The 13314-nt window shown below is 53.0% G+C and overlaps 1 protein-coding gene across 3 annotated transcripts in view; it reads right to left on the bottom strand.

The window, feature by feature from the left end:
- Positions 1 to 13314, bottom strand: part of FRMD5 (FERM domain containing 5) — a 118513-nt gene that overhangs the window by 39239 nt on the left and 65960 nt on the right. Inside the window, exon 1 of one of the 3 annotated variants that reach the window (XM_030013880.2) lies at positions 6836 to 6930. The exons of the other annotated variants lie outside the window; for them this stretch is intronic. The gene's annotated coding sequence lies outside the window, so the exon portion shown is untranslated. Of the gene's footprint in view, positions 1 to 6835; positions 6931 to 13314 lie in introns of those variants that run through there. 3 annotated transcript variants of the gene reach the window in all.

The following is a 13314-nucleotide window of genomic DNA, read 5'->3' as shown; positions in this document are numbered from 1 at the left end:
CCGATGGCAGGGAGATCCTGCCAGGATTTTCCAGTAGCAAACACACCTGTCCCACAACTCAGCGACAGAAACCTGCCTATGCCGAGGACTGCAGGGTCTGCTTCTCAACAGAGCTCAACAAAACTTTGGTTGGGACCCATCTGGCCCTAGACCTGCACCATGGCAGCAAGGACGCTGCCAGCCCAGCATCGTGGTGCCCCTTCCTGGCACGGTGCAGAGGAGCTGCCGAGCACCTCGCCATGTTGAGCGTCAGCATCTGTAAAGTTTCCTAAGATGAAAAGCGCAGAATGTTGCGATTTGGCACCCATTACTGCAAAAGAGTTTTTCACCACCTACTGCAAAACAGAAACAAGGTTTCTACAGGGAGATAAGCGCCTCCAGCACTATCAAACAGATGAATCCCACATGATTGTTAAACTTTAAGAAGATTAAAGTAACCTTGCATTCTTAGCTTTTCTAAGCTCCTCAGCCAAAATTAGGGTCATACACAGCTAAAAAAAAAAAAGAGAAAGAGATATATAAAAATAGCGGCTCATCTATAAATGAATGGTGTGCCTCACTTTAGGCAGGAGCGTTCCCCATCCTGCCAAGCACGGCAGCTCTCGGGCAGCGCGTCTGCATGCCCCAGCCATGCTCTGGAGCTGTGAACTCGCTGCGGCAAGGGACAGCTTTACATTGCAGGGCGAGACCCTAGTCTGTCCTAAAGTCCTGCTTGTGGAAACTGGTAGCAAAGCTATTTTTTAAACTATTTGCCATGTGCCATGACATTTTTGTTTCATTCCAGTTTCTTAATCAGGTATCACACAGCATCAAGCCCAAAGCCATACAGGAGTGTAAGCTTCCCACATCAGCCCGAGCACCACTGCCACCCAAACCTGCCATCTCCACAACCAGTGCCAGATGAGCAAGGCCAATTTCTACAACGAGGCTGAGCACAACCAGCCCCTTCACCAGCCTGGCCCCTTCCCACAGCCTGCCGCCAGCCAGCCAGGTCCTGCCAATGGCCCTGTGCACAGTGACATGTCTGCTGAAAAACCCCATCAGCCAACCTTAAATGTGCTTCTTGCAAGGGGAAGGCGATGGTTGGGTACCACATACTCACTCCACCATCGCCTCACCCAGCAGTCTCGCAGTGCGGGACATCTCAGAAATCCCTCAGCAGGCAAGCTCTTCCTGTCTCCTTCGGTGTGCTCGTACTGCAAAACTTCAGAAGCACCAAACCAGACTGGCTCATGCTTTGCAGGGCTCCTTGTGAAGGTCCCGCCCCAGCCAGTAAAGGGGCTGGTCCCCAGGAAGGGGACAATGGTGGGGGGGAGCCCAGCAAAGCACAAGGGGCTGCAGAGAGCAGCTGAACTCCACAACCACTGTGTTCACTTCACAGTCAAGGCTTTGCAAGGCAGATGAGCATGAGCTGTGGTCACGGGGGGATGCTGGAAGTGTACTCGCTCCAGATCGAAAGAAGCAGCGGGGGATTGTTTGCGTTATTCAAGCAGCCATGATACATGCCTTGCATGGCAGGGAAGCAATTCCCATGGCCACAGGCTGCAGGGGGGCTGGGAGCAAAACGGAGGGGCTGGGGCCCTTCTACCTCCTGCCAGGGGAAAAAGGAAAATACATCAGCAGAAGCTGCAAGGCATCCCGCATCTCCCAGTGCACAGGGGGAGAGGAGCAGGTCGGATGCCCAGAGGCACAGACAAGTTCAAAGCTACTCGATGTGGGCTGGGAAAAGCTGGTGAGCAGCGGTGATGGCTCTGCTGCACCTTGGCCCAATCAACCACCCCTGAGAGCCACCTCAGATCACTCCAAACTGCGTAATAAGATTCCCTCTTCCCTCCCATGTAATAATTTTGTGTTTCCTTCCACACAAACTGGTGGGCACCTCTCCTCTGCTGCGCCCAGCACCGTGGCTCTGGCAGTGCCAGGCAGCTGCACCGAGCCAGGGCTCCAGCGGCTCAGGGCAGGAAGGGGGTTCAGAGCCCCGAGCAGCCCGTCTGACCGGGCTCGAAGCCCCAGTGCCTGGGGAGGGCTGGCTCTGCTCCACGGATGTGGCCAAAAAGAACTGGTGAGGAGCAGGAACAGAGCTGAAGAGGGGCACTAGGGCTTTGCAACCTACTGGGCTGACCTCCCACATCAGCCGGCTGCGGTTCGGCCGTTTGCAGAGCGCCACTTGTGTTCCAGCTCTCCTGCCGTGGCACAGCCGGGATCCGGCAAGCGGCGGCACGCCGAGCCTGTGCTCGAGGGAGCCTGACCAGCTCCAGGGCTGCAGAAAAACTCTGCTCACCCGGAGCAGCACCGGCCACCGCCAGCCCCAACTCAACCTTGCCGGACCCCCAGCCGCACTGCAACGTTTGCACTTCTGGAGCTGAAATGACGAATTACCCCACAGCCACTCTCCGGATTAAGCACAGGATTTACAGAAGAAATAGCAGCAGTTGAAAGCGGCTCCTTTCTGCGCTATTTGGTTTGGAAATCTTATTGTGGGGCTGGCCATTCCTCCCTGCTTCCTGAGCTTAGGAGAAGATTATTTTTTAAAGGAAACTGTCAAAAAAAGTCTATTTTACAAAGTGAAGTTTAAGCTTAAGTCTCTTTGGCAGCAACATCTGAGCTGGGAGAGATCAAAGAACCACCAGCTTCACTACCAACATGAGAGATTTTCGCTAGCAATTTGATTGCAATATTGTGGTTTAAATGCTTCATTTTCAAAATTCGGCATTTTACTCTATGAGCCTGGGATTTATTATCCCTCGGACAAAGTTACTGTTCACTTTGCAGGCAGGGCGAAGTTCTCCTAGCAGAGCTGTCTTAGCCCTCAGGGTAAGCCCGCGTCTCATCTGAGCTGCGGTATGAGGAGGAAATGGACAAAAACATGCCTGAGAATATTCATCTCCAGACAGAGAACAAGCAGCTCAGAAATCCATGACTACGCCTGGAGCAGAGTGTCCAAGCCTGCAAGGCTCTAACGGGGTGCGTTACCTGCAATGACCCCTCTCTCCCGATGGCCCCCCCAAGAAGGGGCTGTGGAGGTACAGGAGCAGCCTCAGCACTGGCCCGGAGGGTCCCCCACCAAGGTCAGCCGGGCGTCCCCGAGGAGGACAGCACACTCCCCAGTGGGGCAGGAGGGCAGAGCACCGTGCAGCTCCCCCACCGTCCGCTGCTCCTGTGCAGGTGCTGAGATCTTCCTCCTGCAACTCCTGCCCTGTCCCCCCATCCCTCTCCCTGTGCCCTGCTCCATTGCCACAGAAAGAATTTATTATTATTGGCTATTTTGCTGCTATTGCACCAGCTGATGCACTTGATCCACATAAGCAGGGCACCGGGCGCCCACTGCGGGGAGGGGAGGAGTGGGGTCACCCACCCTGCCCGTGACATCTCCGACTCAAACACATGGAGAACGTGGCTGGCAGCAAGACCTCAGCAAAAGGCTGTTGTGCTCGAATGTGCTGTGGCAGGAGCTTACACCCTGTTTCCAGAAATGACTTCACAACACCAAGGAGCCTCAGCGTCATAAAAAGCCCCTGGGAAGACGCTCTCAGAGCCATCAGTGAAGCTAGGACTTCAGAAGAGTGCCGAGTGACCGTTCCCAGGAATGGTCCCTTGGTTTCTGAGAAGACCCAGTGCGGAATGAGGCCTGAGCACGAGCAGCCCGGTGCAGCAGGGAGGAGAGGGGTGAGCACAGGCGTGTTTCCAGCCAAACCTCTGAGCCGCAGGCTGGTGCCCAGCTGCCGCAGGGATGCCAGCCCCACCACAGCAACTGGGAACGGATGGAGGGGTAAGGGCTAGAGGGGAATGATTTTTCTTGGGGGGATGCCGTGGATGGCTTCCAAAGGCAGGCCCAGTGTGGGGGAAAAGAAGGATGAAAGGCCATGGAGAACCAGATGGCTGGGGAGGACCTGGAACAGGGACCCGTGGATGACGAGGAGCACCGGCCCCCAACAGCGAGGTGCTGGGGATGCACTGCTGCCCAGACCTGAGCAAGCCCACCCTGCCCTGGGCCACCAGGCATTTTCACATGTGCCAAACAAACAGGTCTCCATGAAACACACACAAAAAGCCCTTTCAAAGGCGGTAACAGAAGCAGTCTCGCCTGATGAGCAAATGGCAGCTGCAAGCAAGAAGCAAAGTGGGAAATGCAGAATAGTGCCTCGATAGCCCCAACTCCCACCTGCTCCACCGCACGCTGCAGCCCCCGGAGACTTGGTGCCGGAGCCCACGGTTACCTTGCCCACCAGAGGAGACTCAGAGTAAGGAAAAGGGGTTTTACATAACACTTGAATGTAATCCTGTTATATTTATAGCATATGCATTTCAGTATTAATTCCCTGTTATCTGTAATCCTTCTTCCTAGCTGACAGAGTAATTTCTGTCTTCAAGACTTATCCAGGGAGTTTGCTCTAGAAGTTCATAAAGGTTTTGAAAAGGAAAGTTACTAATGAAGTGGCTCTTGGAGCCTTAAACTCCAGATTATCGATTCCTTGTTTTAATCCACAAACAGGTTTTTAAAAACCTTTGACATACCGGCGTATGCGAAAGGTCCTTCATGTCTCTCCATCACTGAATTTCAGCCACTGATATTTCTGCTTATGTCCCCATTTAGGAAAGAATCCACTGTGGGACAGCAGTTCAGCACATTTTTAAATCCTACAGCATAATCGGGGACTTACCTCTGTAGAACACACCAGCTTCCCAGCAAGTAAACCAACGTGGCTGTAACCCTGTCCATACCTCACTGCTGCATCTGGTGAGGTTTTATCTCGTCATTTGATGAGGAAGTTTTCCTGACGCCCTGCACTCCCAAGGGCTTTGGAAAACTTGCTCTGTACTTTCCCCTAACCTTACAAAGCCCAGTACTGACGCCTGCACCGCAGCTCTCCAGGCACAATCCCCACAGCCCCGGCATTTTCTCAGCTTGGAGCAGGATCTTGCTGAATACAGAGCAAAGAAACGGGAAAGCAATGCTGTCCTCCCCCATCCCGCATCCCCAGTGAGGGTGGCTCATCCCCGCACCCTCTGCACCGCAGAGGCAGTGCAGACCCCGGTGAGACCGATGCTGCACGGCTGTCCCCCGTCCTCCCCAGCGCTGATTCCAGGGTGCTGGGATAAAGCCTGGCTGGGCAAAAGGCACCTTCCTGCTGAGTCCCATCTCTCCCAGGACAGCAGCTCCCTTGTGCCTGCCCACTCTGGCTCCTTGAAAAGGCACGGATGGAGGCACCGGAGCTGCGGGAGCCGAGGGCTGTCAGTGCCAGCACACACAAGACCCAGGGCAGCACGGACAGGGCTGCTAGTGACCACCAGCTACTGTGTTTTACACAAAATAAAATAAAGCCAAGCAGTTCCATCAGAAATGTCTCCTCTTCAGGCTCCAATCCTGCTGCCTCGGTGCTGGCAAAAGGGCCATCTGTTTGCTCTTCTCGCAGCAAAATATTCTTCAGTCAGTCACAGTTAAGAACAAGCACAGCACGAGTTTCTGCCAGAATGGTGAGTTTAACACCATTCAAATATTTATCATGGATTAAATACAGGAGATTTTTAAAAATTAATTAAAGAGAAATGAAGAAGTAATTTCTTAAAATAATCCTAACAAGCACTGCAGTCACTCGCAGTTTCCAGATGGGCTGCGGTAAAGCAGGCAAGGTGAGCAGCGAGGTGCCAACAAAGCTGCACGTCACCCAGGGGTGTGTGAGGAAAGGACCAGCCAGCGGAGGAGCACAGGAGACCCTCCCCCGGTGGGACCCCCTCCATCAGGACCGCCGCATCACCTTACCCAACGATCCCACAACAAGGGCTGTACTTCTGCTTGGGCCAATTTCACAGCCAGCTTTAAAGACCAATGTCAAGAGGTAGTGGTGAATTTTTCAGAAGAAATCCAAGCTGTGCTTGAGATCTCAAGCAGCCTCATTTCTGCAAAGGAAACCTAGAGCAGGGAAACGTTCTCTTTGCCAAAGCCCCGAGTTGGTACTATATGCAAGGGAAGTAAGTTAATACCGAGCAATGGCATTCTGCGTCCCCTGTGACATCTGAGTCTTGGAGCTGTATTTAGTTTTTAAATGAAAACTCCATTGTTACTTCTACTTATTTTTAGCACGATCTGGACAAGCTCTATTAAAAGGACAGAGAATTCAGCTGGCTCACCCCAAGCTCTCTGTCGGGGTGCTGCTCCCGGGACTCAGGGCTGCGGGAGCTGGGTGCTTTTCTCTGGCACACGCTCGCCTGAAGCTGCTGCTCCCGATGTGCACACGGCACCCGCTGAAACCCACGATGGGCAGTTCTCCTGCGCCCACTTTCTAAAGCAATTGCATTCCCCTTGCTTTGCGTCACTGGGGGGTGCTTCTGCTGGAAATAGGGTCTTTTGTGACTCGATGGATCCCACCCAGCTCTGCTGGGTATAATGGCTGAAGGCAGCATAGGCAGCAAACTGCAGCAGTGTCTGATTAAAGCATCAAGTCCTCTGCAGCGTCCCTGGGGCAGCCACACAGGACTCGAGTGGGTCCATGTGTGAAGCCATTACCAGGGGATCTTACCAGCATCTCACCTTGCCGGGAAGCCCAACACACTAATATAGCACATCCAGGCTCTTCGGGAAGTGCCAGATCAGAACCGAACCAAACCTCAGCCCCTCAGGTCCTGGCAAGACGAAGTGGCAGCAATTCCAGACTTTGCCTTCCCAGTCACTCATCAGCTCATTTGAAAAGCAGAGAACCACCCTCTGGGAAATCTTTGCTTTTACTCATGCATCTTCCTAAAACCAGCTTTAGGTGCATCCCTTCCCCCAGCTGGGGACGGGGCAGAGGAACAGTATTTTATCTAGAAAATTAAAGGATGAGGACAGGTTACTCACAGCTGAGTGTGAAGGAGGCAGGACCCCAGTCTAGCAGCAAGGTTCAGGATGATGCAGCCACCACCGGGCAGGGAAACCCACGGAGACCCATGCTGTCCTCCCCAGCCCCAGGTCGCAGAGGACCTGGTGAGCAGGAAGAAGCCTTGGCCAGGGCAGTGCCCACGGGAACAATAATTTCTGTCCCCTTGCAGCAAAGAGCAGGAGGCCCGAGCAGGGTAAAAGCTGGATGCTAACGTTTCAGTCGGGCTGCCTGGCTCACTGGAAGGACTGTTTTGCCTCAGAATAATGCAAAAATGGCAGCAGAAGAGTTCAGACCATGTGAAACACTCAGCGCGTGGGACATCCTCACGAAGCTGTTTTGGCTTTCTACTGGTCCATGGGCTCACCGGCGGTTTAATCCAGGGACCCTGGAGCCACAGCCTTTTCTCATGCAAAGCTGCCACCAAAATCAGGTGGGGCTGGGGCTCCCACACTCCTGTGGCCATCGCAGAGCCTGGTGACACTGCAGCCACACTCATCTACGAGGGCTTCATAGCATCACGGTGTCAACATGGCAATGGAAAACCTGAACATGAGCGGTTGGGGGTAAGAAAAAAAGATTCTGTTCTGCAAAGTCTGAGGTACTGACATTTTATTTTGTGAAGAATCTACTGCTCTGACTCATTTAAAGGCAAGAAATAGTTTTTTCCTTGTTTCCCCTGAACACCAGGGGGTTAACCTAGAGCCCCAGCATCGCTTTGAGTTAGTGATTTCTTTCATGACCAGAAATATCATTTCCTCCATCCATCCCGACATCAGTCAGTGCAAGGCAGGACATCCCCATCTGCCAATCATGACCTGGAGCAGCGAGATCCTCGCTGGCATCAGCTCAGGTCCTGCCGCAGAGCCTTCAAGAGGATGCACAAAGCACCCTTCAGCCCTGAACACAGCTCTTGAGCAATCCATACATTAAGTCCCAGTGACTGATGACATGTCACCTTACATTTTGCTACTTAGTGCTACCATGTAACTTTTATGAATTAAATTTAGAATTTATAAGTCTATAATTTAGAGGCATTGAAAACCTCTCTCCATAAAACCAAATTGGTTTTTCCGATAACTCAAACTCACTTTTTTCATTCATGCAATCTTGGAGTGGCTCCATGTGTGCTCTTGTTTAAATTGGCAGTCTTTTTCCATTAGCACGCAAAAGATTCTTGGTGCAACTAATTCTGGTATGTATTATTTAGAGGCTGATAAACACGTTCATAGTAATCATCTGATGAGGAATACTGCCTTGTCAGAAAGTAAGCCCTGTTTGCTGCATACAAGAAAGAGTTTTCATGGAAGTCTAGGAACTAAAAATGCTTTAGCAACAGCTTCACTTGCAATGGCTGCATGACCCAGCAAAGGGCAGAGCTGCTCGGGTTTGCTTCTGCGAACAGGACGGCTGCACTTCCAAACTCAGACAAGGAACAACTGAAGTCTCGGTGACCTCTGATCTGCAAACCAGTATTAGATACCACATGGTTTGTGTCAAGTAATGCTGTACCTGAAATTTTGCATTTGTACCTGGCAGTCGCACTGGCTGTAGAGTAGCTCTGGGACCAGTGCAAACTGGTAACTGCTCCTTGGCTGCGAGCCCCGTATTCCCACAGGATCCCAGAACTGTCAGCTCTGGCTCCGCATCCTCCGACTTCAGCAAAGCTGGGTCAGACCTTGCCAAACTAAGAAGCAGCTTGCAGAAGAAAGGACGGACAGCAATCATATCGGCTGTGCTAAGCAGCACCCTCTCCTTTACACCCCTGGAACCCTCAAAGAGGTGCAAAGGTGCTGTGAAAGCCCCTTGGGACGCCAGGCGTGAGGCAGCCCCGAGGCAAGGGCAGAGGGACTGGGATTTGCAAGGATTTCCCGCAGGGAATCTCCCTTTCAAAGCAGCATCGTCTTCCAGACCTCGCGGGAATGAGCTCTGCACTTTGTGGTCAATGCTACTGCACACGTAGCCGATGAAAAATAAAATAAAACAAACAACAAAAATAAAAATCCATGTGCGCTACCCACAACCAGAAACCCAGGCACCTCCGGTTTTCTTGGCAACATTCCTGCGGAGAAGCTTGCTTCTCTTCCAGCAACTGAATGCAGCAAAAAGCTCATGGGAGAAAAGAAAGAGAAGTATAAATGGTTCATAAAAAATTTACTTTTCATGAAAGCAAAGCAAGGCGTTGGAAGAAACACGGGGCGAGCGTTACCGAAACACCTAGTGAAGCCACAGTCCAGCCGAGCTCTTCCTTCACGCTCCCCTCTGAGCATCATGTCCCAGGGATGTTGCTGCAGACAAGCCCGAGCATCCCAGTGTGCCCAGGAAGATGGAACGAGCTGTTTAATTTGTTTGCACTCCACAAGTGTCCCCAAACCCTTGCTATCGTGTTGTGTAAGCCGCTGAAATAATTTGGTGTGAGATGTTAGACTAAAGCCCTGGGCCAGCAGCATCTGTAAGACCTGTGAGTAAGCAAATAAAACCCATGAGCCAGACGTGTACCCCACTCCTCCACTGAGACCAATGCCAAGGTTTACAGCTTCCCCCCCAGTTATTTCCCAAATAAGACGTTCACCTGCACAGTGTCCTGGATGAAGGGAAGGGAGTACAGCTCATGCTCCTACGGACTTAAAAACAGAACCAAAATAAAACAACAAAAAATAAGAGCAAATCCTGAATCCAAGCACAAGGTAGAAGTTCAAAACCCCAATTCAGAAACGAAACTAAGAGCAGGTTCAAAAGCAATTAATATTTAAATCTCCCTGAATTGCACCTCAAGATGCACCTAAAGATCGTCAGGAAAGGAAGCGACATGAGCAAGCCTTGTGATTAAGGCAAAACAGATCTTATTTGTGTTACAGAAAAAACCATATGTGGAATCCTTTTGGGAGACTGTAATCAGTCAGATTAACATGATAATGAACTCTGATTTACCCAGCGATGGGAAGATCTTTGTCCTCAGAGACACCGCATTGCTCACTGAATATTAACAAAGACGACTTTTTTTTTATAACCACTGCTATCACTTGACTGCAAGATTGTTAATCCTCCCAAAAGGTGATTTCCTAGGGAGAGGGAGGAGAGCCATTTTAAGGTGTAAACGATCCACACTAATAGAGGGGCAGACAGCGGAAACTTTCCAATAAATCTGATGCTGCCTTCAGCAGAAAATGAGATACAGACACAAGCACTGCGTGATGTAAATCTCCACGATGACAATGTTATTTTACCAATAATACTGTGGAATAAACCTCAGATAACACGCTGGGTACTGCGCAAAGAGTACCTGCAATCTCTTTTAGAGTCCATCCTTGGTGAGAGCAGCCTCTCATGGGGCTAGAAAAGCATAAATTGAGGGAACATGCTGCTGTGAGCCCTCTTTCCAAAAAGGGGGCTGAGCGAAGGCTGTGCCAGCATCAGTCTGCTCTGGGACAGCCCCTCACCAAGCCAGCATGCTGCAGGCACTGGGGAAGCAGCACCAGGAGCCGTGCTACTGCCTGCTCCCCTCTCCCCTTCCCTGAGCGAGGGATGCTTTGCTCAGTGAGCACAGTTTGGGGGGATTCAGATGGGCAGAAGCAAACACGCTCAACCTGCATCCCACTGCCAGTGTCCTCATCGCCACCAACAAGGATGGCTTGGCCAAGGGGGGAGCTCAGGCAGATGCTGCTGGACAGCACTGGGATATAAAAAAGACAAAGGACAGAGACCTTTGGAAGGGGAATCTGCCCCCAGAGTCACCTCCGAAAGACCGAGGGCCACGTCCCCGCAGGGATGCAGCAGCGCAGCCGGCCCCACGGCACACAGACCGGCCGGCCCCTCCGTGGCAGCTGGCAAGGGTGGGCAGCACCGTCCGGCAGCATGCACGAAGCAAGACCTCTTCAAGGGAAGCGGCACCAGCACCGGCTTCTTTTCCCCTGAAGCCATGGCCAATAGAAGCAGACAGGGGCTCCAGCACAGGCAGGCAGCGGCGCAGGCAGCGCAGCATCGCCTCTGCCAGGCAGGGAGCTGAGTCTTGCCAGCTGTCAGCCCTGGGTCGGGAAGCGTGCGAGCAGAGACGGCAGGCACGTTTGATCACAGCTCTGCTCCTCGACTAAATGCTTTACAAGCTTGTTGAGCAGCTGGGTGTCGACTTCAGAGTGCAGCAAAGAGCCCTTGTTTTATTCATCAGAAGCCTGAGACAAAAACACATTCGGATGAGAACCCATAATGGCAGCAGAGCCCCGCAACCGTTTATTTTATGGTGCCCATTCCTCCGAAGACCCGCTCTGGTTTGCGCGGGACCACTGCCCGCTGCCTCCCCTTGCAAAGCCCAGCCAGCGGCCCCGGCAGCCCTTTGCCGCGCCACCTCGGCAGACGTGGCTGGGCGAACGCTGCAGCTCCTGCAGGGAGCAATGCCGCGGCAGACGGCAGGGCAGCTCTCATCTCCCCAGGCACTCCAAAGCACCGCCTGACACCGACCCAGCTCCAACCGGGAATCAAAAGTGCCGACCTGACACAGAAGATGCCGTGCAGGACTCCTGCTGCCGGCAGCTTGTGGCGTCAGAGACCGAGGGCCAAGGCTGCTGCTTGCCACAGTCCAAGCCCCGATGAGTGGCCGTCCCAGCCGTACCCCACACGTGCCAGTGCCACTCGCTCCACCGTGGGGTCTAGGGGCTGGAGCCCTGGGCTCAGCCCTCAGCCTGCCCACGGACGGGGCTTTGGGCTGCACCAAGGGCTTGAAAAAAATTCCCAAAGCCCCACTTTGCTTCCCAGGTCACCCAGAGCTGCCTTGTTTTTTCCCTCCTCTCTAAGCAGATTTTTCTCTCTCTTCATTAGGACTTTACGATGAAAGAGAAGCTGGCCTGGAACTGCAGAATGGCTCTGAGATCGCTCTCCTGCACATCACACACAGACCCTGCAAATCCACCAATCCTTTCCTTTTATCATTTAAGGTTTCAGTAGCTCAGGTCCACATCAGGTATTTACAGTAGGCTGTGGTTTTCAGAAAAGAAAAGTAAGAAAAACTGCTTTAGCTGACGTGGTTTTATTTCTAAAGGCTAGCTGGCGTAATATCAGGAACAAGCATGAGAAGCGATCTATTTGTCATCTCAGCAAGGCCTTTATTTTGCCTGTGGGTTTAACATCTCAAAATACATATTCATTTAAATGCAAATTTCTGGTTTCACCTGGGACCCAACAAAAGCTTTTGCTGAAATGAATGTTGACCCTTCACACTGACTCTCCATCTCACCCTGCTTTCTTCTGTAAATCAAAGCCTTTGAAGATGACCTGGACTTTCCCACCTTGCTGGGAAGAAAGCAGTGCTCCTCCTTGATGAACCGTGGCCATTAATTGCCAACCCCTCTACACTTACCCCGGCCCAAAGCCAGGCCGTGCAAGGACATGCACCAGGAGAAAGGTGCTCAGAGATAACAGACTTCTGCAGGCAAAAGGCTCCCAGGAAAATGCACCGCGACTGCCTGGGAGAGGCTGGTCAGGGCTGGCTCACGGCACCGCCCTGCACCGCCGCAGGCTCTTGGCAGGCCTAGGACACCAACCCCGTGGAGATGCCGAGCGTCAGCAACGTGGCACTTCCCAGCAGCTCTTCAGCAGGCAGAGGCTGCCGCCGTCCCCTCCCCAGGGGTACACGGGGACGCCCAGGCAGCCCCGCAGCATCGTGTGGGCCACCCTTCAGCTCCGGAGGAGCCCCCGGGGGTCTTGCAGGGGCTGCACAGCCCCCGTACCCTCCCTCTGCTCCCTGTCCCCGTACCGGGAAGGGCTGGCAGCTCTGCCCTGGGGACAAGCTGTAGGCACAGGGGTCTGCAAAATGCTGTCCTGCTGAACATGCTTGCTCCCCACAGACCACCGGGAGCCCGCAGCCCCACCGCGGTGGGGGGCAATCGCCCCTGGCCGGCACAGCCAGCACCCTGCTAGAGCAACGTGTACAGCACACTGCCGTGGAGGAACAAGCCCAGAGAAGGGCTCGGCACAAAGCTCTCACGGCACCGGTGGGACGTTTCCAGCTGCGAGGGAGCAGGGCTTTGCTCAGCTGTTGCTATTTTTAAAGAAAAGCCCCCCAAAAGCCTCCGTCCTTCCAGTCACATGCCAGTGTCACACACGACCTTTTCAGATTAACCCGAGAGGGCAAAAAAACATTCTCTTGGTAACGTGATTTGGGGAATGGTTATGCGGGTTGACATCTTCCCCTGAAAACACCCACAGGACACAGCGTGTTGGTATTTTGCAGAAAACACGTCAGGGAACTTCAGGCCCTTTCGAGCTCAGAGCGGGTGCCCGGCAGGCGATGCTGCACCCAGTGCCAGCCCCCCGCTTTACTGCCCACCTCCTCTGGGGTCTCCCCCCACCTCCCCTCTACAGCACCTCACCGCAGCTGGGATTGCGTGGAGGAGCTGGAGGGCACTTGGGCATCAAGAGGCCATCGCTGCAGGGAGCAAAACACAGCCCAGCTTAAACCCCAGCTGGG

The sequence above is a fragment of the Aquila chrysaetos genome, chromosome 5 (assembly GCF_900496995.4).
Source record: "Aquila chrysaetos chrysaetos chromosome 5, bAquChr1.4, whole genome shotgun sequence".
NCBI classification, from domain to species: domain Eukaryota; kingdom Metazoa; phylum Chordata; class Aves; order Accipitriformes; family Accipitridae; genus Aquila; species Aquila chrysaetos.
Note: the sequence above shows the minus strand (reverse complement) of the source record. Positions and strands in the feature narration are given on the sequence as shown.